The 27,502-nt window shown below is 41.3% G+C and overlaps 1 protein-coding gene and 1 pseudogene across 1 annotated transcript in view; one reads left to right on the plus strand and one right to left on the minus strand.

The window, feature by feature from the left end:
- The window catches only part of MAMLD1 (mastermind like domain containing 1), an 87,117-nt gene that overhangs the window by 1,517 nt on the left and 58,098 nt on the right, over nucleotides 1-27,502 (plus strand). The window lies entirely within an intron of this gene.
- Nucleotides 18,027-26,760, minus strand: LOC118636002 (annotated as a pseudogene).

A 27,502-nucleotide genomic window follows, 5' to 3' on the forward strand; every position in this document is an offset into this window, starting at 1 on the left:
CTCTGATGCTTCCTAACACCCAGAGACAACATCTGGCACCCCAGATCCAGGGAACTGTATAGATGTGGAAACACATCCTTTACACCACTCTCCCCTATCCTTCAATCTTCCTTAATATGAAAATCTGATTTAGACACTCACCTGGTTCTTTTGCCTTTTCCCAAAAAACAAACTAGCACAAACAAAAAAAAACATATTTCAAGTCAAGGTCTGTTAATAAAATTCTGTAAGTCCCAAAGGAGAGTTTATGTAAATAGCCCTGAGATTTCCACATGAATAATTGACAACCCCTTGCAGGAAAACATCCATCTGATGTGACAGTTGTTCTTGGCCTAGGACCAGGGCTTAGGACACCTGGATTCCAGTCTTCCTTCTGCTCCTGACTACCTATGGGACTTTACCTACTTTTTGTCCTCCTTGAGGACAAAGGCCAAATGAACCAGGAATAAGAATAGCCACCTTTCTCTGGCAGGGTTTGCTCAGTGGTTAGAGCATCAGCCTGCGGTCCAGAGAGACCCGGGTTCAGATCTCACTGAGGGCACGTACCTAGGTTGAAGTTTGTCCCCGGCGCTGGTTGGGTCATATGGGAGGCAGCCACTTGATGTGTGGGTCATATAGGAGGCAGCCACTTGATGTGTCCCTTTCACGTCGATCTCTCTCTCTCTCTCTCTCTCTCTCTCTCTCTCTCTCCCCCCCACTCTACCTGAACAAAAAATGGGAAAATATCCTGGGGTGAGGCTAAAAAAAAAAAGAATAGCCATCTTTAATTGAGCATTGACTGGGTGCCGAGCACTTGCTAAGCATTTGGGTAGAATTATCTCCTGTAATCCTTACAGTATTTCTGAAATAAAGAGGCTATCTTCAGGAAACTAAGGCTCAGAGAGATTAAGCAATGTGGCCAAAGTCACTGAATATTTGGGCATCCACCAAAGGTTAATAAGGCATCCAATCTCTATGGTGTAGAGAATGCAGTTTTTTTAAATGTGTTTATATTGTTTTTTTTGTAGCCACCATCCAAATTTAATTAATTTCAATTAAATTTAATACAGTTCAATAAATGTTTATTAATGTGTCTCCTTTGTAGTATTCACTATGTCTTCCAAACAGAGACATCTCCAAAGCCAGAAATGTTTTATTGGTTTATTTCTATAATTTTTAATTTTTTTGTTACAGATATTTCTCCTTTTTTACCCCATCGACACCCTCCTCCCCATCCCATCCCCCACCCCGTCTCAAGCTTTGTTGTCCATGTCCATTGTTCATGCATACATGCATATAAGTTCTGTGGTTTATCTCTTCCCACCCCCCCACCCCCTCTTCTGAGGAATGTCAGTCTGTGCCCTACTTCCATGTTTCTGGGTCTACTGTATTCCTCAGACTGTTCTGTTCATTATATTCCGTATATAAGTGAGATCATGTGGTATTTATCCTACTCTGCTTGGCTTATTTCATTTAGGAAAATACTTTTCAGGTCCCTCCATGTCGTCTCAAAGGATAAGAGAGCTTTCTTTCTTACAGCTACATAGTACTCCACTGGGTATATGTACCACAGCTTTTTTTTATCCCTTCGTCTACTGATGGACACTTGGGCTGTTTCCAGATCTTAGCTATTGTAAATAGTGCTGCTATGAACATGGGGGAACATATATTCTTCATGATTAGTGTTTCCAGCTTCTTAGGGTATATTCCTAGAAGCGGGATGACTAGGTCAACTGGAAGATCAATGTTTAATGTTTTGAGGTAACACCATATCATTTTACACAGTGCTGCTCCAGTCTGCATTCCCACCAACAGTGTACTAGAGTCCCCTTTTCTCCACACACTCGCCAACACCTGTTGTTTGTTGATTGTTGATGGCGGCCATTCTGACAGGTGTGAGGTGATACCTCATTGTTGTTTTAATTTGCATCTCTGTGATGATACTAAGTGATGTGGAGCATTTCTTCATATGTCTCTTGGCCATTTGTATGTCCTCTTTGGAGAGGTGTCTATTCAGCTACTCTAACCATTTTTTAAATGGGTTCTTTATCTTCCTTTTGTTGAGTTGTATGAGCACTCTATATATATTGAAATTAACCCCTTATCTGATACATCATTGGCAATGATGTTCTCCCATACAGTGGGTTGCCTTTCCATTTTGATGATTGTATCTTTTGCTGTGCAGAAGCTTTTTAGTTTGATGTAGTCCCATGAGTTCATTTTTTCCTTTGTTTCTGTTGCCTTAGGTGATGTATCAGTGAAAATTCTGCTGTGTATGATATCCGAAATGTTGATGCCTACATTTTCTTCTAGAATTTTTATGTATTTACAGGTCATATTTAAGTCTTTTATCCATTTTGAGTTTATTTTTGAGTATGGTGTATGTTGATGGTGTAGTTTTATTTATTTTTTTGCATGTAGCTGTCCAATTTTCCCAACACAATTTATTAAAGAGGCTGTCTTTACTCCACTGTATGCTCTTGCCAAACTTTGTCAAATATTAATTGAGCATATTGCCTTGGGTCCATTACTGGGTTCTCAGTTCTGTTCCACTGGTCTATATGCCTGTTCTTGTGCCAGTTACAGGCTCTTTTGATTACAGTCACTTTGTAGTATAACCTGATATCTGATATTGTGATCCCACCTACATTGTCCTTCTTTTTCAAAATTGTTGTGCCTATTTGGGGAATTTTTTGGTTCCTTATGCACTTTTGAAGTATTTCTTATAGTTCTGTGAAGTATGTTGTTGGTATTTTGATGGTGATTGCATTGAATCTATAGATTGCTTTGGATAATATGGACATTTTAGTGATGTTAATTCTTCCAATCCATGAACAGGTATGTGCTTCCACTTTTTTATATCTTCCTCTATTTCTTTTTTCAACATCCTATAGTTTTCTACAAATAGGTCCGTTATCTACTTTGCTTAAGTTTATTCCTAGATATCTTAATTTTTTTGCCATGATGGTAAATGGGATTGTTTTTTCAGTTTCTCTTTCTGTGAGTTTATCATTGGAGTATAAGAATGCCATCAATTTCTTGATGTTAATTTTGTATCCTGCTACATTGCCAAATTCATTTATTAAGTCAAGTAAATTTTTGATGGAGTCTTTAGGGTTTTCTATGTATAATATCATGTCATCTGCGAATAGTGACAGTTTCACTTCCTCATTTTCAATTTGGATCCCTTGTATTTTTTCCTCATGTCTGATTGCTGTGGCTAAGACTTCCACTACTATGTTAAATAAGAGTGGCGAAAGTGGGCATCCCTGTCTTGTTCCTGTTCCTAATGAAAATGCATTTAGTTTCTGCCCATTGAGTATGATATTGGCAGTAGGTCTTTCATATATGGCCTTTATTATGTGGACATATGATCCCTCTATTCCCACATTGCTGAGTGTTTTTATCAGAAATGGATGCTGGATTTTTTCTAATGCTTTTTCAGCGTCTATTGATATGATCATGTGGTTTTTATTCTTCATTTTGTTTATGTGGTGTATCACATTTATTGTTTTGCAAATATTGTACCAGACTTGCATCTCGGGAATGAATCCCAATTGGTCAAGGTGAATAATATTTTTCATGTATTGCTGGATCTGATTTGCCAGTATATTGTTCAGGTTTCTGGCGTCTATGTTCATCAAGCATATTGGCCTGTAGTTTTCTTTCTTTGTAGTGTCTTTTTCTGGTTTTGGAATTAGAATTATGCTGGCCTCATAGAACGACTTTGGAAGTCTTCCTTCTTCTTAGATTTTTTGAAATAGTTTGAGGAGAATGGGTGTTAGTTCTTTTTGAATGTTCGGTATAACTCCCCGGTGAAGCCATCCGGGCCTGGGCTTTTGTTTTCTGGGAGAGTCTTGATTTGCTTTTCAATTTCCTTAGTGGTTATTGGTCTGTTCAAGTTTTCTATCTCTTCCCAGTCCGGTTTTGGGAGACTGTGTGTTTCTAGAAATTTGTCTATTTCACTTAGATTGTCTAATTTGTTGCCCCATAATTGTTCATAGTAGTTGTTAACGATCTTTTGTATTTCTGTGGTGTCGGTTGTTACTATTCTTTCATTTCTTTTTTTTTTTTTTAATTATTTATTTATTTTTTTGTTACAGATATTTTACATTTTTACCCCATTGGCACCCCCTCCCCACCCCACCCCCGCCCCGTCCCCAGCTTAGTTGTCCATGTCCATTGGTCATGCATACATGCATATAAGTTCTGTGGTTTATCTCTTCTCACCCCCCAACCCCCTCTTCTGAGGGATGTCAGACTGTGCCCTACTTCCATGTTTCTGGGTCTACTGTATTCCTCAGACTGTTATGTTCATTATATTCCGTATACCAGTGATACCTCGGTTCTCGAACACCTCGGATTTCGACCAAATCGGTATTCGACCAGGAGATTCGAGAAACGTTTGTCTTGGAATCCGAACAAATATTTGGAACTCGAACTTCCGAGATGAGCCGAGTTGAGCCGAATGGCGTTCATTCGGCCCAGCGCGCCTTGCTTGTGTCATCAGTGTGAGTGCAGAGAGAGAGTCACGCTTTGTGGAGAGAGTCACGCTTTGTGGAGAGAGTCACGCTTTGTGGAGAGAGTCAGACTTTACACTGAATTTAACCCTTAGACATACTGTACACTTTTATTTCTTGTTGAGACTTATGTTTTTCTACATATTATATACAAATTAGGCCAGTAAATAGGCATTTTCTGGGGCTTGGAACGAATTAATCCAGTTTCCATTATTTCCTATTGGGTTTCATTGCTTCGGTTCTCGAACAATTTGGTTCTCGACCGTCCTCCTGGAACGAATTATGTTCGAGAACCGAGGTATCACTGTATAAGTGAGACCATGTGGTATTTGTCTTTTTCTGCTTGGCTTATTTCACTTAGGATAATACTTTCCAGGTCCCTCCATGTCGTCTCAAAGGATAAGAGATCTTTCTTTCTTATCGCTGCATAGTACTCCATTGTGTATATGTACCACAGCTTTTTGATCCATTCATCTACTGATGGACACTTGGGCTGTTTCCAGATCTTAGCTATTGTAAATAGTGCTGCTATGAACATGGGGGTACATGTATTCTTCCTGATTGGTGTTTCAGGCTTCTTAGGGTATATTCCTAGCAGTGGGATCACTGGGTCAAATGGCAGTTCAATGTTTAAAGTTTTGAGGTAACATCATATTGTTTTCCATAGTGCTGCAAAAGTCTGCATACCCACCAGCAGTGTACTAGAGTCCCCTTTTCTCCACACCCTCGCCAACACTTGTTGTTTGATGATTTATTGATGGCGTCCATTCTGACAGGTGTGAGGTGATACCTCATTGTTGTTTTAATTTGCATCTCTCTGATGATTAGTGATGTTGAGCATTTCTTCATGTCTCTTGGCCGTTTGTATATCCTGTTTGGAGAGGTGTCTATTCAGCTCCTCTGCCCATTTTTTAATTGGGTTTTTGTCTTCCTTTTGTTGAGTTGTATGAGTACCATATATATATTGAAATTAACCCCTTTTCTGATACATCATTGGCAATGACGTTCTCCAATACAGTGGGGTGCTTTTCCATTTTGATGATTGTTTCTTTTGCTGTGCAGAAGCTTTTGAGTTTGATGTAGTTCCATGTGTTCATTTTTTCCTTTGTTTCTGTTGCCTTAGGTGATGTATCAGTGAAAATTCTGCTCCATATGATGTCCGAAATTTTGTTGCCTACATTTTCTTCTAGAATTTTTATGGATTCATATGTCACATTTAAGTCTTTTATCCATTTTGAGTTTATTTTTGTGTATGGTGTAAGTTGATGGTCTAGCTTCATTTTTTTGAGTGTAGCTGTCCAGTTTTCCCAACACCATTTATTAAAGAGGATGTCTTTACTCCACTGTATACTCTTGCCACCTTTGTCAAATATTATTTCTCTTTCATTTCTGATTTTGTGTTTTTGGGTTCTCTCTTTCTTCCTTGGTGAGACTAGCTAAGGGTCCATCAATCTTGTTTATCTTTTCGAAAAACCAGCTCTTTGTTTCGTTGATCCTTTGAATTGTTTTTTTGGTCTCTATGTCATTTATTTCTGCTCTGATCTTTACTATTTCCTTCCTTCTACTTGCTCTGGGGTTTTCTTTTTGTTTGCTTTCTAACTCTTTAAGTTGTGAGGTTAGACAGTCAATTAGAGATTTTTCTTGTTTTTTGAGGTAGGCCTGTAGTGCTATGAACTTCCCTCTCAGAACTGCTTTAGCTGCATCCCATAGATTTTGTGTTGTTGTGTGTTCATTTTCATTGGTTTCCAGGAAGTTTTTAATTTCTTCCTTGATCTCCTCGGTGACCCATTCATTGTTTAATAACATGCTATTTAGCCTCCATGTGTTGAAATGTCTTTGCATGTTCTTGTTGCAATTGATTTCTAGTTTCATGCCATTGTGATCTGAGAAGATGCTTGATATGATTTCAATCTTCTTAAACTTGTAGAGATTTAGTTTGTGTCCTATCATGTGGTCTATCTTTGAGAATGTCCCATGTGCACTTGAGAAGAATGTGTATTCTGTAGTTTTGGGGTGTAATTCTCTGTAGATATATATTAAATCCATTTGGTCTAGTGCTTCATTTAGAGTCTCTGTTTCCTTGCTAATTTTTTGCCTAGAGGATCTATCCAGTGCTGTCAACGGGGTGTTGCAGTCCCCTGCTATGATTGTATTGTTGTCGATTTCTCCTTGGAAGTCCTCCAGAAGATTTTTAATATATTTTGGTGCTCCTATATTGGGTGCTTATATGTTTATCAAGGTTATATCTTCCTGTTGGATAGATCCTTTCGATATTATGTAGTGGCCGTCTTTGTCTCTAATTATGGTCTTCATTTTGAAATCTATTTTATCAGATATGAGAATTGCTACCCCAGCTTATTTTTGCTTTCCGTTTCCTTGGAAAATTTTTTTCCATCCCTTCACTTTCAACCTATGTGAGTCTTTTGTTGAGAGGTGGGTCTCTTGTAAACAACATATAGATGAGTCATGCTTTCTTATCCAATCAGCTACTCTGTGTCTCTTTATGGGAGCATTCAATCCATTTACGTTTAAGGTGATTATTGATATGTTCTTATTTATTGCCATTTTTGTTTAGTGTGGTTCTATTTTTCTTCCCATTTCTACTGCTAATTACAGCAGTCCTTTTAACATTTCTTGCAGTGCTGGTTTGGTGCTAATGTATTCCCTTAGCCTTTTTTTGTCTTGGAAGCTCTTTATTTGATCTTCTATTTTGAATGATAGCCTTGCTGGGTAGAGTAGTCTTGGATTCAGATTCTTGTTTTTCATGACTTTGATTACTTCATGCCATTCTCTTCTGGCCTGTTGTGTTTCTTGTGAGAAGTCAGCTGAGAGCCTTATGGGGTTCCCTTTGTAGGTAACCTGTTGCTTATCTCTTGCTGCTTTTAGGATTCTCTCTTTGTCTTTAATTTGTGGCATTTTAATTACTATGTGTCTTGGTGTGGGCCTGTTTGGGTTCTTCTTACTTGGGACTCTCTGTGCTTCTTGAACTTGAATGCCTTCTTCCTTCACCAAATTAGGGAAGTTTTCTCTCACTATTTTTTTGAATATATTCTCTATCCCTTGCTCATTTTCTTCTTCTTCGGGGACTCCTATGATGCGAATATTATTACGTTTCCAGTTGTCCCACAGTTCTCTTAAGCTGTCTTCCTGTTTTTAATTGTTTTTTTGTTTTTCTTTTCTTTTTGGTTTTCTGATTGGTTGATTTTTTCTACCCTGTCTTCTAATTCACTGATCCGGTCCTCAGCTTCCCCTACTCTGCTTTTTAAACCTTCCAATGTGTTTTTCATTTCTGATATGTCATTTTTTATCTCTTCTTGTTGGTTTTTAATTTCCAATTGGCTTATTTTCAGTGTCTCTATGTCCTTACTCATGCTGTTCAGCTTCCTCAAGATCATGGCTCTGAATTCTAGCTCTGTTAACATGCCTAATTGCTCCACATTGATCTCATCTTCTGTGGAGGTGTCTTGCTCTTTCATTTGTCTTCTGTTTCTGTGTTTCACCATTTTGGCTATCACTGTGGGCTTTGGAGCCTGTCAAGTTCTCCCTGTGGGTGTTGGTGTTCTGCTGTTTGTGGCTCCCTCTCCTGTGTTTAGATGAGCGAGGGAGGACCCACGTTGAACACCACATTCAAGTCTTACTTTCCTGGTTAAAGTTGCTAGCCCAGGAAACGTACTGTTATCCTCTAGCTTTTTGCCTGGAGGCTAGCAGTCTAGGTCAATTGATGAGTTTTGGGTTGTCAGTTGATTGAAAAACTCCCTCTGGTGCTCAGCCAAGGGGCTTTCACAAGGGTGGGGCAGATGCTGGTCGTTAGTGAGCCTCAATTAACACTTCAATGGCCCACAGGGTGGGGTTGGATCTCCGAGGGAGGGGCTGCTGCCTCTCCTCAGAGCCCTGGGAAGGAGCAATGTGGCCCCCGTCCTGAATGGCTGCACTCAGCCAAAGCTCTGAGCGCCCTCCAAACCCCGAGTGTCCCGACACAGTTCCAGTCCAGTCCGCCCTCCCTCCGCTGGAGCCCAAGGTGAGTGGCTGTGGCTTTTTCAGCCTCTGTCCCGGCTCTGCGCTGTGGGGCTGCCTGGGAGTGTAACCGAGGGCGCCGCTCCCAGCTAAGGCCACTGCCGAGCTGCCGACCGTGGGCTCCCAGTCCTGTCTCGCGCCTTCAGAAGCCTACCGGGATGGAGTCAGTGTCCCTCGTTGTATGGTCCTCGCAAGCTGCTTTTCTGTTGGTTTTTCCCATTGATTTGTCTGTGTTATAGTTGTAATTCCAGTTTGGTCCTGGGAGAAGGTCTGTGTAGATCCGTTCACTCCGCCGCCATTTTTTGGTTCCGAGTCATGCTTTCTTATCTAATCAGCTACTCTGTGTCTTTTTATGGGAGCATTCAATCCATTTACATTTAAGGTGATTATTGATATGTACATATTTATTGCCATTTATATTTAGTGTGTTCATATTTTTCTTCCTATTTCTTCTACTAATTACAGTAGTCCTTTGAACATTTCTTGCAGTGGTGGTTTGGTGCTAATGTATTACCTTAGCCTTTTTTGTTTTTGTCTGGGAAGCTCTTTATTTGACCTTCTATTTTGTATTATAGCCTTGCTGGGTAGAGTAGTCTTGGATTCAGATTCTTGTTTTTCATGACTTTGATTACTTCATGCCATTCTCTTCTGGCCTGTAGTGTTTCTTGTGAGATGTCAGCTGAGAGCCTTATGGGGTTCCCTTTGTAGGTAACCTGTTGCTTATCTGTTGCTGCTTTTAGGATTCTCTCTTTGTCTTTAATTTTTGCCAGTTTGATTACTATGTGTCTTGATGTGAGCCTGTTTGGGTTCTTGTTACTTGGGGTTTTCTGTGCTTCTTGAGCTTGAATGCCTTCTTCCTTCACAAAATTAGGGAAGTTTTCTGTCACTATTTCTTTGAATATATTCTCTAACCCTTGCTCATTTTCTTCTTCAGGGACTCCTATGATGCGAATATTATTACGTTTCCAGTTGTCCCAAAGTTCTCTTAAGCTGTCTTCCTGTGTTTTAATATTTTTTTTCCTTTTGGTTTTCTGGTTGGTTGATTTTTTCTACCCTGTCTTCCAATTCACTGATCTAATCCTCAGCTTCCTCTACTCTGCTATTTAGACCTTCCAATGTGTTTTTCATTTCTGATATGTCATTTTTTATCTCTTCTTGGTGATTTTTAATTTCCAAGTAGTTTATTTTCAGCATTTCTATGTCCTTACACATGCTGTTCAGCTTCCTCAAGATCATGGCTCTGAATTCTAGCTCTGTTAACTTGCCTAACTCCTCCACATTGACCTCATCTTCGGTGGAGATCTCTTGTTCTTTCATTTGGCTTCTGTTTCTGTGTTTCACCATTTTGGCTATCACAGTGGGCTTTGGAGCCTGTCATGTTTTCCCTGTCAGTGTTGGTGTTTTGCTGTTTGTGGCTCCATATCCTGGGTTTAGATGAGCAAGGAAGGATGCACGTTAAACACCACTCTCTAGTCTTACTTTCCTGGTTAAATTTGCTAGCCCAGGAAAGGTACTGTTATCCTCTAGCTTTTTGCCTGGAGGCTAGCAGTCGAGGTTACCTGAAGAGTTTCAGGTTGTCAGTTGATTAAAAAAACTCCCTCTGGTGCTTAGCATAATGGGATTTCCCAAGGGTGGGGCAGATGCTGGTTGTTAATGAGCCTCAATTAGTATTTCAATGGCCCACAAGGTGTGGTTGGATCTCCTAGGGAGGGGCTGCCACCTCTCCTCAGAGCCCTGGGAAGGAGCAGTATAGCCACCGTCCTGCGTGGCAGCAACTCAGCAAAACCTCTGATAGCCTTCCAAATCCCGAGTGTCCCCACACAGTTCCAGTCCAATCTACCCTCCCTCTGCTAGAGTCCAAGGTGAGTGGCTGTGGCTTTTTTAGCCTCTGTCCCAGCTCTGTCCTGTGGAGCCTCTTGGGACTTTAAGCTGAGGGCGCCAATCCCAGCTAAGGCCACTGCTGAGCTGCTGACCATGGTCTCCTAGCCCCCATCTCGTGCCTTTGCAATCCTACCAGGATCGAGTCAGTGGCGCTGGTCATATGGTCCTCGCGAGCTGCTTTTCTGTTGCTTTTTCCCGACAATTTGTCTGTGTTATAGTTGTAATTCCAGTTTGGTTCTGGGAGACGGTCTGTGTAGCTTCCGTTCACTCTGTTGCCATTTTGGATTCCCTCCTTTATTGATTTTTTAGAGAGAGGAAGAGAGACAGAGAGAAACATTGATGTGAGAAATATCAGTTAGGTGCCTCTTGCACGCCCCCTATTCGTGATCTAGCCCACAACCTGGGCATGTGCCCTGACCAGGCATTGAACCTGAACCTCTCATTTCATGGGACAACACTCAATCGACTAAGATACACCATCCGGGCAGTGTATGCAGTTTTAACAGGAGGCAGGAGAATGTTTGGTCCTTATCTTTGAAATTAGGATCTCCATTCCTCCTGCAGATCAGTGGGCCAATTGACTTCCAGTGCAAGAATTTCTAAATTATTAGCACTTTGAGTGAAACTGCTCCAGAACTTGCATGGAATTGGAACCCAGTGTACACATCACGTATCATCTCTGTCTCAGTTGATACTTCTTGCTAGTTGCAAAGATTTCCTAGCTTTGAGCAGCCACCTATTCTGTTCACAAGGCAGCACCAGGCAAATGTTTCTGAAGTTACTGGACAGATAGTATATGGCTCACTCCATAGGTTACAGTGAATTGGCATAATGGATATTCCTTCTGAGCTTCCCAACCATTCTCTCTCTTGATGGATGAGGACACTAATGTCTGAGAAATCCAATGACCTCCAGAAAGATGACCCTCAAGATGGTGGGGAGCTACATCAAGTGTCCCCATTTGACTTGTCCCTAGTGTAGCCTTCTTTCCACCAAAATAAACTCCTCACCTCTTCTTCTTCTTACCTCTAAATGCAAGTGGGGCTGAAGAAACAGGAAAGAGGAGGTCTGAGTGTTTACAGGAAATGTGGAAAATTGGATGGCTACAAAAATACTGGCCTTATTTTAGCTGGCACTCTTCTTTAGACTGACCACCTTAGAAGTATCCAGCAGAAAGAGATCTGTTTACCCCCTGCTGTGGTGTGTGATTGGGTTTAGGGTCTATATCCAGTATCCTTTGGGGCATATAATTTTCCTTCTAAACAGAGCACAGGTGTCAGTACAGAGACTTTAATCTGATCCCAAGGCTATAACCAGCACTTTGTGAGACCTTTAGCAAGTCTCTTTCCTCTAGAGGACCCATTTCCAGGGTCCCTCCTATGTGCCCAGCCCTGGGCTAGAACCTGGGCTACAGCAGTTCACAGTCAAGGAACAAATGATTTCTAGGCTGCCTCCATTGGTAACAAGTCTGTCCTGTTCTGTCTCTGTACTTGTCCACTCTGCAACCGTGAGGAGAGGATGGTTGATTGCTCTCTCATGTGAGCTACTTCATACAAATTATTTCATCTACTCCTGTGACATGGGGATTAATATTTCCATCTAGTATAGAAACTCAGGCTCCAAGAAGATAGGAACTTTTCTAATGTTACACAGTCAGCAAGCAGGAAATTCAGACCACAAACCCAAGCAACTTGACTCCACAGCTCTTCCCCCTCTGCTGCTTCCCATTCCAGCTTAGGAGCTCTGATACTTAGGCCTTCTTCAGACTAGAATAATGATTGGGGGCAAAACATAGTCTCAGACTGCCTGGATATTTTATTCCTTTGGCAGAGACATCCCACAAACAGAGAAAGAGCAGAAACATCTTAATTTCATCCTGGTGGCTCCCTGGAACCTTCTAACCACCATCTTTCACTACCCAGCCTTACAGCAGCTAACCAGGATAATTAAACACCCCTATAGGGAGGTCCGGACAGCCAGCCAGGACCTGGGCTGAGTTGTCTAAAGAGCCCCCTTAGAAGCTCAGAGAAGTCCAGTGTCCCCTGCTCCATGGAGGCTGTGGGCATGTTGCAGTTCTGGCCCATTTCCTGGTACCAGGTGGTCCAGGAACAGGTTATGGGGGAGGCAGCTGTCTCTGACACAGATCTTGCATAAGTCTCTGGGTTTCAGTCCCTGCACCAGTAAAATAGGGTTAATAATATGCCCTCTACCCACGTCAGGGTTTCTGGATGACAATGAACAAGATGTGGATATGAATACCACACAAGGCATAACTTCTGCTAGCACTTTTTTTTTTTTTTTTAAATGATCAGAGATTGGCACCGGCTCAGAAGGGTGATGGGAAATGTATGTCTTTGCTACTCAGGTAGAAACACACAGGATCCCTGAGAATATCTCAGTCTCATCAACAGCCCCATTGCACTGAGAAGAGCTGGATTTATGGTGTAGCTCTGAGCATTCTGGGTCAAAGCTTGCAGTGCATATGCACCTTTCTATTTTAGGGCTCCTCCCTATGGAGCACACCACAGTTTGCTCCCTTTTCTCCCTCCTTCTGCAGTAAGGGTCCTTTCCTGCTCCAGACACCCAACCAGGGAAGGCTGCCTGTCAGAAACCTTGCCTTCAGACAGATCTCTTCTGTCAAGGCTGAGTGCTGCTCAGCTTTTACCACACCACTAGACTATGCATCTGGGTCCTACCTTAGTAGCCCAGTTCAGCAAACAATTGACATGAAAATCGCAGTTTGAGGGACAGGATACTGAGAGGGGGAGTTCTGTTGGGCAGCTGGCTTCTGCTGGCATCTGGGAGCTTGACCTTGCCTATGTCTGGACTTCCAAGAGCATATGCTGTCTTTGTTTGAATTTCTGCCTGGCTCCTAACCTCAGCTTCCTTGACATTTTAGGCTCAAGGTGACAGGTGTCTAGAGTTGGAGCTCTCCGGGGCAGAAGAGTAGACACCGTTGGACTCCAATCGGGGGCTGCAGAAGAGTCCAACTGAGATGAAGCTCAAGCACCACCATCCTCTAGGGTGTGTGAAAACCAAGGGTCAGACCTGGGGATGCAGGCCTAGGACTCTCCAAACTCTGGGCTTACCTGTGACAGCTGAGGCCTCTTGCTTTTGCTGAAAATCCTCAACTGGAGAGCTCAATGTGACTGCTTGCAGACAGATATTTGGGTCATAAGCTGCCCATGGAGTGCCAAGTTCTAGAACTCTAGATGCCCGTGGGGGGGGGGGGGATGGGAAGCATGTGCTCCTAAGGTGTGGGCCACAGATTTTAATTTCTGCAGTCAACATAGAATAATTTGTCCTCTTTAGCCTCCTTCCCTTCTCCTCCCCTTCCTTCCTGCCTTTCCTTTCTCCTTCTCATTTCCTGCCTCCTCTCTCACCATATCTCCAACTCCTAAAGTACCAAAGTTAGAAAGACAGGCAGGAGCCAGCCACAGGCTGCTGGATATGACCACTGGGGGTCCAGACACAAGGACCAGGAGTGACTGCTGCTGCCACTACTTCCCACCCCCAACCTCTCTACACAAACTTGCTTTTTTTTGCCTCCCTCCAGTGCTGTGGGGTTTATTCACTGTCCTGACTCCCCATCCAAAACTGCTTCTCCATTCGGTTGCTTCCAAAGGCTGTCAGGTAGCATAACCACTACCATGACCTTGAGATCTCCTGCTCTTATGCCCTTCTTTTCATGGCTTGGTACCTGGCACACAATAAATACTCAATAAGCAGTGGATACTGTTTCTCCTGGCCAGAAATTATCCCAGCCACCCCTTTTGTTGAACTTAAGAGACCAAGAACATACAAAGGAGAAAGGGTATGTCCAAGGTGATTGGACCATTTAGTAAATTCATTACAGTTTCACAAAAGTGGTTGTCTCTTGGCCTTGTGCTGGAAATGGGAAAAGAACAAGATAATTTGCAGGAAACCTTTTGCTCCAATGGTTAATTCAAATCTGCAGATGCCAGCTGAGCTCTGTCATGAGGCTAGGCTCTCTGGAGGTACATAGATGAGGAAGAAACAGTCCTGGCCTTCAGAGAGCTGTGTTGTGCAGACAAGAAATACAGAATCTTAACATGGCATCTCTGAGTTTGGCCAGAGCACCAGGCTAAGAATGGAAGGGATAGAAGGTGACGCCATATTTTCATAGAAACCCATGAAGGCCTGAGGGAGGTGAGTGTGCTTTAATCTGCTGGACAACATGAGCATTGCTCAAGAATATAGAAAGGCTGTATGAGCGAGGCATAGGGGCATTCCGGAGGAAGAGGAGGTGTTCTCTGCTTTCATTGGACTCTGCAGAGCACCCACTATATTAACAACTGTGATTAGTAAAGATGAAATGTCGCACTTGGGAGTACTGCTTACCTTGTTCAGCTCAGATGTGGTCACCTAACTATATGATGGTCTAAATCTTGAAGCTTTTCAGTTCCAAAAATGTTGCTTACCATTATCTTGTGAACTGTAGGCCTATGTGGCAATTTGGAAATAACTATTTCCCTGGGGAAAGATGCTCAGCTCATGCTCTAGGTCAGGGGTTGGCAAATTCTGCCCCATGAACTAAATCGGGCCCACAGCTTGTTTTTGTCAATAAAGTTTTATTAGGATACAGCCACACTAAGTTGTTAACATATTGCATACTACAGAGTTGCAACAGAGGCCACGTGGCCTGCAAACATAAGATATTTGGGCCTTTACAGAAAAAAATTTCCCTCCCCTGATCTAGGTCACTGGGCTTTGGTGTGTTTTTTCCAAGGCCATAGTTTTCCCTAATAAATGGCTACTCCCCTCTGTGCTGCTTGAGGGAAAATCACAGATCTTCATGCCTCCCCAAGTGTCTGCTTTCTCTCCTCTGTCTGGCTCAGCCTGCACTCTGGATCCCACCCCTTCTGCAGAGTCCTTGTCTCTGTAAATGGTCCTTATCCTATTGCAACATCCATTTCTTCCTCTCCCATCAGCATCCCGAGAGATCTGTTACAAACAGGTCAAGTCAATCATTCCTCTACTTAACCCATCAACCAATGGCTTTCTATGGCCAACGACTTATAATCCACCCCCTTCACTATGGCCAGCAAAGAGCTCATAGCTGCTTCCTTAGCTTACTATGCACCAAGCCCACTGTCCACCTGCCCTACCCTGGATTACAACAAGAGTTCTCCCAGGGCCTTCTCATTTCTTCTCTCTTGCCTGGAACGTTCTCCTCCCAGGGAGCCTGTGTCCTGGACTGAATTTAGATATCCACTTAAATGTATCCTTTTCAGAACAGCCTGTTGGCCACTCTGTCACATTACTCTTTCTTCATTTTTCTGAAGATTACTGGTTATATTCTGTTTTTGTTCTTGTTGTTCACCTAATTTTTGTCCCACTACAGTTCCAGCTCTTTTCTCAGTCTGGTTCACTACTTGCTGTCCTAGTGTGTGCTCATTATGGGGGTATTTCTATTCTGGGCCTTTTAGAAAACCCTGCTTTGTACAATTAGAAGTTTAGTCTCTGTAGTAGACAGAAGCCCGGTGCCACTCTCTCTAGATGCCTCTATGTCTAGAATAAGCTTCAGGCACTGAAGTTGTCTAGTGTTAGCGTTGTGCCTGTGTGACTGTCAGAAAATCTGAATATTTTCTTGCCTCTTTTCTTTTTTTCAAGTCAAGCCTTTGGAGTTTAGAACAATGAACTTGGCTGATATAAAATACTTCCAGGAAGCTAGCCCCCAATCACCAACATATAACATCTGCTTTCTGAATATATGGCTTCAAAGAGCTGTGTACAGTAGGTCACTACTGCCTTTTTTTTTTTTTTTAGCCACATGAGAGCTAAGGAAGTTAGAAATGCCTTGTCTTTTCCTGTAGTTAAATCTGACATAAAATTACTTTATTGGCATCATTTTTTGTTGTTGTTATTGTTAATCCTCACCTGAGGATACTTTTTCACTGATTTTTATTTTATTTTTTAATATTTTTTATTATATTGATTTTAGACAGAGAGGAAGGGAAAGGGAGAGAGAGATAGAAACATCGATGAGCAAGAACATCCATTGGCCCCCTCCTGTATGCCCACACTGGGGATGGGGCCCACAACCTGGGCATGTGCCCTGACTGGGAATCGAACTGGTGATCTCTTGGTGCGTGGGTTGATGTTCAATCACTGAGCCACACCGGCCAGGTTCCACTGATTTTTAGATAGAGGGAAGGCAGGAAAGGAGAGAGAGAGACATAAACACCAATGTGAAAGAAACACTTCAATTTATTGCCTCCCACATGATCCTGATCAGGGCCGGGGATCAAACCTGCAACCCAAGTACGGGCCCTTGACTGGAAATCAAACCCACGAACCTTTGGTCTAAGGGCTGACACTCCAACTGCTGAGCCAAACTGGCCAGGGCTATTGAGAGCATTTTAACAAATAAAAATCTCCTCTGCCCTAGCCAGTTTGGCTCAGTGGTTGGAGCATCAGCCTGCGGACCAGAGAGTCCCGGGTTCGGTTCCCGCTAGGGGCACATACCAAATAAATAAATAAAAATCTCCTCTGTTTTCACTAGTAATTCAGCTTTAATATTACAGGTGATAAAAAGAAAATTATAATTGATGGCAAGTAGACAGTTCTGAGGTTTCTGTTACTAACACATTCAAAGTGAGTCTTCATCCTCTTACCCTGTCACTGGAGCTTCTTACAGAGGTATAAAAAGAAGGACATATCCTATAGGAATGCTCCCTGATCATCAGCACCTCCTCCACTACCACCACAATCATCACCACTACTACCACCATCACCACCACAATCATCGCTATTACCACCACCAGCACTACTACTACGATCACCATTTCTACCATCACCATCACCTTTATCACCATCACCACCACTACTACCATTACTACCACCATCACCAACTTCAAAACCACCATCACTGCCACCACCACCATCACTGCCGCCACCACCACCATCACCACCACCACTACCACTATCACCATCATCTCTACCACCATTACTTCCACCACTACCACCTCTATCCTCACCACTACTTCTACCTCTATCACTTTCACCACTCCTCCCCTTCCACCACCACCTCATCAACATCATGGCCATCTCCTTCACATCTATCATTTCCATCACTGTCACCTTTATCTTTATGACTTCCTCTAATATCACCACTACTACCACCTACCTCTGTCACTGCCATACCTACCCCCACCTTCATTACTACCACCATCACCACTATGTCCATCATCACCACCAAAATCACCTTTACCACTACTTCTACTACCACCACCACCATTATTATCACCATCATCTATACCAATACCACCAGACCACCAGCACCATCAACACACACATACTCACAGAAGCAAGTGATATTTTTCAGGTTATTTGACTTGGTCCATGATGCAATCACAGAAATAAATAAGTATTTTTAGATTGTAATTATTTTTTTTCCTCAGAAGCAAATGTTACACTTTAATAATAAAAGCACTCTATTTTGCATTATATTAGCAAACACACAGAACAGCAAATCCAAACTACTGGTTCTTATACCCATGAGCATATACCAGAATCACTTGTGGAGGTTTTGAACATATTCAAGTCCAGGTCTCACTCTTGGAGAAGGTTGTGACAGGGGTCAGGACCTAGGTATTTTTCAAAAGCTCTCTAAGCAACTCTGATGTTTCCTCCTGGTTGAGTCACTGATTTTAGGTCAATTGGGGCAGTTTGGTTTTTTGGCCATTGTTTGGGCATGTGAGGAGCTTTTCTTGCAGATTTGTTAGCTGTAGTGAAGAACTTGGCCTCTGGCTTTCTGGACATCTGTCTTGGGTCTTTTTTCCCCAATGGAAAGTTCCTTTGCTTCTCTGACTCTTCTTTGATTCTTGGTTTCTTCCCTGGACCTTTACCTGGGGTCTTGGGCTTTGCTGCTTTTGGGGTTTCCAAAGCTGGAAAGGCCTTTCTCTTCTCCCCACAAGGTGTGTTGGGACCTGGACTCTTTTTTTGAGACTTCTTTCCTGTGACATATTTTGTATCTTGATGTTTTCTTTGGCAGGAGTTTCTCCTACTGGGACCAGTAATGGAATTTCTTCTTCGGATTCATCTTGCACGTTATTTTGGGTTTTACTCTGCAGGTCTCTTTCTTCTCAAGCTTCAGGGTCTCTTTCTTCTGCAGTCCAGAGTCCTTCACTGGAGGACCACTAGTTTTAGGGTCCGCCACCTCTGTACTCAGGGCTGATGTAGCCTTTCTGTCCTGTTTCATAACCCTTTTCTTTCTTCTCTTCTCCTTTCTTTTTTTATTATGTTCTTTTTGTTTTTGTATTTTCATTACTTCTTTTTTCTTCTGACTAGGCGTGTGCACTCCTTTGACTTCACTCTGACAGCTGACAAGTGAAGAAAAGTTCAGAAGGGCAACTGATCTCTCAGTGTTCACATACAAGAGTTTCACGCTCTCCCACTTCTCTGGCAATTTCTGTGAAAGCTTCCTTGTGACAGCAGCAATGTTTTTGGTGATGTGCTGAATCTGCATTCCAGTGTGACTGATGCAGATAGTGCTGCAGGAACCACTTTTATTTTATTTTATTTATTCTTTATTTTATTTTTTGTTACAGATGTTTCTCCTTTTTACCACATTGGCACCGCCATCCCCTCCCCATCCCCGCCCGGTACCCGGGATTGTAGTCCATGTCCATTGGTCATGCATGCATGCATATAAGTTCTGTGGTTTATCTCTTCCCAACCCTCCCACCCCCTCTTCTGAGGGATGTCAGTCTGTACCCTACTTCCATGTTTCTGGGTCTAACATATTCCTCAGACGGTTAGGTTCATTATATTCCGTATATAAGTGAGATCATGTGGTATTTCTTGTTTTCTGCTTGGCTTCTTTCACTTAGGATAATACTTTCCAGGTCCCTCCATGTCGTCTCAAAGGATAAGAGATCTTTCTTCCTTATCGCTGCATAGTACTCCATTGTGTATATGTACCACAGCTTTTTGATCCATTCGTCTACTGATGGACACTTGGGCTGTTTCCAGATCTTAGCTATTGTAAATAGTGCTGCTATGAACATGGGGGTACATATATTATTCCTGATTGGTATTTCAGGCTTCTTAGGGTATATTCCTAGAAGCGGGATCACTGGGTCAAATGGAAGTTCAATTTTTCATATTTTGAGGTAACACCATATTGTTTTCCATAGTGGCTGCACCAGTCTGCATTCCCACCAGCAGTGTATTAGAGTCCCCTTTTGTCCACACCCTCACCAACACTTGTTGTTTGATGATTTGTTGATGGCGGCCATTCTGACAGGTGTGAGGTGATACCTCATTGTTGTTTTAATTTGCATCTCTCTGATGATTAGTGATGTTGAGCATTTCTTCATATGTCTCTTGGCCATTTGTATGTCCTGTTTGGAGAGGTATTTATTCAGCTCCTCTACCCATTTTTTAATTGAGTTCTTTGTCTTCCTTTTGTTGAGTTGTATGAGCACTCTATATATATTGGAAATTAACCCCTTATCTGATACATCATTGGCAATGATGTTCTCCCATACAGTGGGTTGCCTTTCCATTTTGATGATTGTTTCTTTTGCTGTGCAGAACCTTTTGAGTTTGATGTAGTCCCATGTGTTCATTTTTATCTTTGTTTCTGTTGCCTTAGGTGTTGTATCAGTAAAAATTCTGCTCCGTATGATGTCCGAAATTTTGTTACCTACATTTTTTTCTAGAATTTTTATGGATTCACAGATCACATTTAAGTCCTTTATCCATTTTGAGTTTATTTTTGTGTATGGTGTAAGTTGATGGTCTAGTTTCATTTTCTTGCAAGTAGGTGTCCAAGTTTCCCAACACCATTTATGAAAGAGGCTGTCTTTACTCCACTGTATGCTCTTGCCATCTTTGTCAAATATTAATTGAGCATATTGCCTTGGGTCCATTTCTGGGTTTTCAGTTCTGTTCCACTGGTCTGTATGCCAGTTCTTGTGCCAGTGCCAGGCTGTTTTGATTACAGTCGCTTTGTAGTATAACCTGATATCTGATATTGTGATCCCACCTACATTGTCCTTCTTTTTCAAAATTGCTTTGCCTATTTGGGGATTTTTTTGGTTCCATATAAACTTTTGAAGTATTTGTTCTAGTTCTGTAAAATATGTCATTGGTATTTTGATGGGGATTGCATTGAATCTATAGATTGCTTTGGGTAGTATGGACATTTTAATGATGTTAATTCTTCCAATCCATGAACAAAGTATGTTCTTCCACTTTTTTATATCTTCCTCTATTTCTTTTTTCAGTGTCCTGTAGTTTTCTGCAAATAGGTCCTTTATCTTCTTTGGTTAAGTTTATTCCTAGGTATCTTAATTTTTTGCCGCAATAGTAAATGGTATTGTTTTTTCAGTTTCTCTTTCTGTGAGTTCATCATTGGTGTATAAGAATGCCATTGATTTCTTGACGTTAATTTTGTATCCTGCTACTTTGCCAAATTCATTTATTAAGTCTAGTAGATTTTTGATGGAGTCTTTACAGTTTTCTATGTATAATATCTTGTCATCTGCAAATAATGACAGTTTCACTTCCTCCTTTCCAATTTGGATCCCTTTTATTTTTTCCTCATGTCTGAGTGCTGTGGCTAAGACTTCCAGTATTGTGTTAAATGAGAGTGGCGAAAGTGGACATCCCTGTCTTTTTCCTGTTCTTAATGGAACTGTTTTTAGTTTCTGTCCATTGAGTATAATGTTGGCTGTAGGTCTCTCATATATGGCCTTAATTATGTTGAGATATGATCCCTCTATTCCCACATTGCTGAGTATTTTTATCAGAAATGGATGCTGGATTTTGTCAAATACTTTTTCAGCATCTATTGATATGATCATGTGGTTTTTATTCTTCATTTTGTTTATGCAGTGTATAACATATATTGATTTCTGAATATTGTACCAGCTTTGCATCCCTGGAATGCATCCCATTTGGTCATGGTGAATAATTTTTTTGATGTAGTGCTGGATGTGATTTGCTAGTATTTTGTTCAGGATTTTGGCATCTCTGTTAATCAGAGATATTGAACTGTAGTTTTCTTTCTTGCAGTGTCTTTTTCTGGTTTTGGAATTAGAATTATGCTGGCCTCAAAGAATGTGTTGGGAAGTCTTCCTTCCTCTTGAATTTTTTGAAATAGTTCGTGGAGAATGGGTGTTATTTCTTTTTTGAATGTTTGGTAAAACCGCCCCGTGTAACCATCTGGGCCTGGGCTTTTGTTTGCTGGGAGAATCTTGATTACCTCCTCAATTTCCGTAGTTGTTATTGGTCTGTTCAAGTTTTCTATCTCTTCCCAGTCCCGTTTTGGGAGACTGTATGTTTCTAGAAATTTGTCCATTTCGCTTAGATTGTCGAATTTGTTGACATATAGTTGTTCATAGGAGCTGTTAAAGATCTTTTGTATTTCTGTGGTGTCGGTTGTTACTTCTCCTCTATCATTTCTGATTTTGGTTCTCTCTCTTTGTTTCTTGGTGAGTCTAGCTAAGGGCCCATCAATCTTGTTTATCTTTTTGAAAAACCATCTCTTTGTTTCATTGATCCTTTGAATTGTTTTTTTGTTTGTTTGTTTGTTTGGTTGGTTGGTTTTTTTGGTCTCTATGTCATTTATTTCTGCTCTGATCTTTACTATTTCCTTCCTTCTACTTGCTCTGGGGTCTTCTTTTTGTTTGCTTTCTAATTCTTTAAGTTGTGAGGTTAGACAATCAATTAGAATTTTTTCTTGTTTCTTGAGGTACGCCTATAGTGCTATGAACTTCCCTCTCAGAACTGCTTTCGCTGCATCTCATAGATTTTGTGTTGTTGTGTGTTCATTTTCATTGGTTTCCAGGAAGTTTTTAATATCTTCCATGATGTCCTCGGTAACCCATTCATTGTTTAAAAGCATGCTTTTTAGCCTCCATATTTTCAAATGTCTTTGCATGTTCTTGTTGCAATTAATTTCTAGATTCATGCCATTGTTATCTGAGAAGATGCTTGATATTATTTCAATCTTCTTGAACTTGTAGAGATTTAGTTTGTGTCCTATCATGTGGTCTATCTTTGAGAATGTCCCATGTGCACTTGATAAGAATGAGTATTCTGTAATTTGGAGGTGTAGTTCTCTGTATATATCTATTAAATCCATTTGGTCTAGTACTTCATTTAGAGTCTCTGTTTCCTTGCTAATTTTTTGTCTAGGGGATCTATCCAGTGCTGTCAACGGGGTGTTGAATTCCCCTGCTCTGACTGTATTGCTGTCGATTACTCCTGGGAAGTCCTCCAGAAGATTTTTAATATATTGTGGTGCTCCTACAATGGGTGCATATATGTTTATCAAAGTTATATCTTCCTGTTGGATACATCCTTTCAATATTACGTAGTGGCCTTTTTTGTCTCTAGTTATGGCCTTCATTCTGAAATCTATTTTGTCAGATATGAGTATTGCTACCCCAGCATTTTTTTTTTTTTTTTGCTTTCTATTTGCTTGGAAAATTTTTTTCCATCCCTTCACTTTCAACCTATGTGAGTCTTTCGTTGTGAGGTGGGTCTCTTGCAAACAATATATAGATGAGTCATGCTTTCTTATCCAATCAGCTACTCTGTGTCTTTTTATGGGAGCATTCAATTCATTTACATTTAAGGTGATTATTTATATGTACTTATTTATTGCCATTTTTGTTTAGTGTGGTTCTATTTTTCTTCCCATTCCTCCTGCTATTTACAGCAGTCCTTTTAACGTTTATTGCAGTGCTTGTTTGGTGCTAATGTATTCCCTTAGCCTTTTTTGGTCTGGGAAGTTCTTTATTTGACCTTCTATTTTGAATAATAGCCTTGCTGGGTAGAGTAGTCTTGGATTCAGAGCCTTGTTTTTCATGACCTTGATTACTTCATGCCATTCCCTTCTAGCCTGTAGTGTTTCTTGTGAGAAGTCAGCTGAGAGCCTTAAGGGGTTTCCTTTGTAGGTTACCTGTTGCTTATCTCTGGCTGCTTTTAAGATTCTATCTTTGTCTTTAATTTTTGGCATTTTAATTAGTATGTGTCTTGGTGTCGGCCTGTTTGGCTTCTTCTTTCTTGGGACTCTCTGTGCTTCTTGAACTTGAATGCCTTCTTCCTTCACCAAATTAGGGAAATTTTCTGTCACTGTTTCTTTGAATATATTCTCTAACCCTTGCTCATTTTCTTTTTCTTCAGGGACTCCTATGATGCGAATATTATTACGTTTCCAGTTGTCCCACAGTTCTCTTAAGCTGTCTTCCTTTGTTTTAATCATTTTTCCCTTTTGGTTTTCTGGTTGGTTGATTTTTTTTACCCTGTCTTGTAATTCACTGATCCGGTCCTCAGCTTCCTCTACTCTGCTTTTTAAACCTTCCAATGTGTTTTTCATTTCTGATGTCATTTTTTATCTCTTCTTGATGCTTTTTAATTTCCAATTGGCTTATTTTCAGCATCTCTATGTCCTTACACATGCTGTTGAGCTTCTTCAAGATTATGGCTCTGAATTCTAGCTCTGTTAGCATGCCTAACTGCTCCACATTGATCTCATCTTCAGTGGAGGTCTCTTGCCCTTTCATTTGACTTCTGTTTCTGTGTTTCAGCATTTTGGCTATCATGGTGGCCTTTGGAGCCTGTCAAGTTTTCCCTGTCAGTGTTGGTTTCCTGCTGTCTGTGGCTCCCTCTCCTGGGTTTAGATGAGCGAGGGAGGACCCACGTTAAACCCCACTTTCAAGTCTTTCTTTCCTGGTTAAAGTTGCTAGCCCAGGAAAGGTACTGTCATCCTCTAGCTTTTTGACTGGAGGCTAGCAGTCAAGGTTACTTGATAAGTTTTGGGTTGTCAGTTGATTGAAAAACTCCCTGAGGTGCTCAGCATAAGAGGATTTTCCGAGGGTGGGGCAGATGCTGGTTTTTAATGAGCTTCAGTTAGCAGTTCAATGGCCCACAGGGTGGGGTTGGATCTCAGAGGGAGGGGCTGCTGCCTCTCCCCAGAGCCCTGGCAAGGAGCAATATGTCCACTGTCCTGCGTGGCAGCAACTCACCAAAAGCTCTGAGTGCCTTCCAAATCCCGAGTGTCCCCACACAGTTCCAGTCCAGTCTGCCTTCCCTCTGCCGGAGCTCAAGATGAGTGGCTGTGGCTTTTTTAGCCTCTGTCCCAGCTCTGCACTGTGGAGCCTCTTAAGAGTGGAACCCGAGGGCGCTGCTCTCACCTAAGGCTGCTGCTGAGCTGCTGACCGTGGGCTCCCAGCCCCCGTCTCGTGCCTTTGCAAGCTTACCAGGATCGAGTCAGTGTCCCTGGCTATATGGTTCTTGTAGGCTGCTTTTCTGTTGGTTTTTCCTATCGATTTATCTGTGTTATAGTTGTAATTCCAGTTTGGTTCTGGGAGACGGTCTGTGTAGCTTCCGTTCACTCTGCCGCCATTTTGGAAATCCAGGAACCACTTTTAGAGATGTTTAAACAGTTCTGCCTATCAATTAATTCATCTCTTTGTAGAGATTATTGGCTTTACCGTTTACAGATACTGGAACTTTCTTTCTCTTAATGAAATGTCTTCCAAGGTGTGAGGGTAAGAGCCACCTTATTCTTGCATTCGTAAAGAACAGGTTGAAACTACCCAGGAGGTGGAATTTGGGCTCATAGGCTTTACATTCTTTTTTTTAAAGTTCAGAGGGGGATAAGCTGAGAAATGATTTTAATTCCATGCCTGTTCAAAAGCTTCTTATACAAATGTTCTTTCTTTTCAAGAGTTACGTAGGGTTTATCCTTAGTAAATAAACAGATATCTGCTAAATCTGACTGAATACCATGAGGTAAGAACAATCTGACCCTCAATTCTTTACTTGGAGTTTTCCATAACACCACCATTAAAAATAAATGTTCATTCTCATTCAAAAGCAATCCATTCTAGTTTTTCCTGGATCTGGAATGTGCCAGTAGAGCTTCCACTGCCTTTCTGATCTGTTCTTTATCCAGCTGTTCCAGTGTAGCCAGTGTTGCTGAGGTTGTGCTTGAGGTCCTGCGTGGGGTTTGAAGCAGAGTCCTCCATTTCTCCCTTACTTCCTGTAAATGCTCGTGCTGAACCCCACTGTAATTATTTTTAATATGTTACCTACTCCTGTTGCTGTGTCCTTTGGGGATGTGGAACATCAACACATGTTTGTGGCCAAAATTAAATTAGGATTCATTACAAGAAACGACAATATCACCAAATGAACACCTTTCAAACAAGATAAGTTTGGATGAGAGCTTTTACTTCATAAAGGGGTTTACTGAGGATTTCCTTTCAGTGGAAAATTCTTGGTGCATTTTATTGTGATTTCGTTTACAAAAGTTTGCCTTGCACACAGCTGTTCTGGAGTGCAGTCAATGAGTAAAGGTAGATCTTCTTTGAATGGCAAATGCTGCTTAATAATCCGTGCTAAAGGCTGTGTTAGGACCACCGAGAATGTGTTTGCATTTTCAAGAGTGGGAAGAAAGATAATATTTATTTGGTATGTATGCCATACCAAGCATTGTGCTCACTTTCGATGTATAAGCTCATGTGATCTTTATAACAAATTCGTGAAGTGGGCCTCAGTCTCTCTCTCTTTTTAAAAAAATATGTGTTTATTGATTTTTTTTTTTAGAGAGAGACAAGCAGGGAGGTGGAGAGAGAGATAAAAACTTCAATGAGTGACAGAGACATCAACATAGAACAGCTGCCTCCTGCACACCCCCTGTTGGGGATTGAGCCCACAACTGGGACACGTGCCCTGACCAGGAATCAAACACAAACCTCTCAATCCTTGGGACGATGCTCAATCCACTGAGCCACACTGGCTTGGTGGACCTCACTCTCTTCATTTTGGTTGCACAGCACTGTGAATATATTAAATGCCAATGAATTGTATACTTAAAAAATATTAATTTTTTGCTGAGTGAAATTTACCTCAATTAAAAAAGAGGACCTAAAACATTTTATAATGTATGCATATATTAAATCATCACATTGTATGTTTTTAGAAAAATCACATTGTACAACCTAAACATACACAATATTTATTTTTTCAATCATACCTCCTTTGGGATAGAAAAAAAAGAGGACCTAGACCTTAGGGAGGTCCTCTCTGGACTGATCTGATGTTTATATGAGATATCCCTTCTTAGCCTATGATTCTGTGGCATAAGAGCTCAAACAGTCTGGCTCTAAAATCTGCTACCTGTAGTGGGTCCATCTACAGAACATTAGTAGATTTCAGAGCCAGAATTTGGTACTTGGAAACTAAAATGTATGTATATTGTAAGAGTGACCTCCTGAATGCACTGGACTAACAAGGTGTCTCTGGATTCTTCTTCCACCTGCACAACTGTCAGGTTTTTCATGAAAATGAATTCCTGTCCTGGGCTAAAGCCTTTTGCCATTTTATTTAACCCATTGCTGGGGTATAGGCAGATACAAAGTCACTTGTGCCGAAGCTTCAAGATTCATCCTTCAAATCTTCCAAGGACTGGTATATAATTTTGTTCTTTCAACCTTTTTTTTTTTTTTTTTTTTTTTTCATAAAAAAGGCCCCACAAATCATATCAGCTTTAGTCCCCACAAAGCAAAAATCTGTATCTGGGTACAAGGGAGAAGGTGCTAAGCAATCAGCAACTGTTTTTCTCTTTGCCCCATTTAAACTACTTAAGTTGGTGTCCTAGAGATGGGGAGAAGAATGCCTTATGGGAAGTTGAAACTTTCATCTTCAAAGGATCTATCCAACAGAAAGATATAACCGTGATAAACATATATGCACCCAATAGAGGAACACCAAAATATATTTAAAATATTTTGGAGGACTTCAAAGAAGAAATCGACAGCAATACAATAATAGCAGGGGACTTCAACACCCCGCTGACATCACTGTATAGATCCTCTAGACAAAAAATTAGCAAGGAAACAGAGACTCTAAATGAAGCACTGGACCAAATGAATTTAATAGATATCTACAGAGAATTACACCCCAAAACTACAGAATGCACATTCTTTTCAAGTGCACATGGGACATTCTCAAAGATTGACCACATGTTAGGACACCAACTAAGTCTCTACAAGTTCAAGAAGATTGAAATCATATCAAGCATCTTCTCAGATCACAAGGGCATGAAACTAGAAATCAATTGC

Source organism: Molossus molossus, unplaced genomic scaffold (genome assembly GCF_014108415.1).
Source record: "Molossus molossus isolate mMolMol1 unplaced genomic scaffold, mMolMol1.p scaffold_m16_p_2, whole genome shotgun sequence".
NCBI classification, from domain to species: Eukaryota; Metazoa; Chordata; class Mammalia; order Chiroptera; family Molossidae; genus Molossus; species Molossus molossus.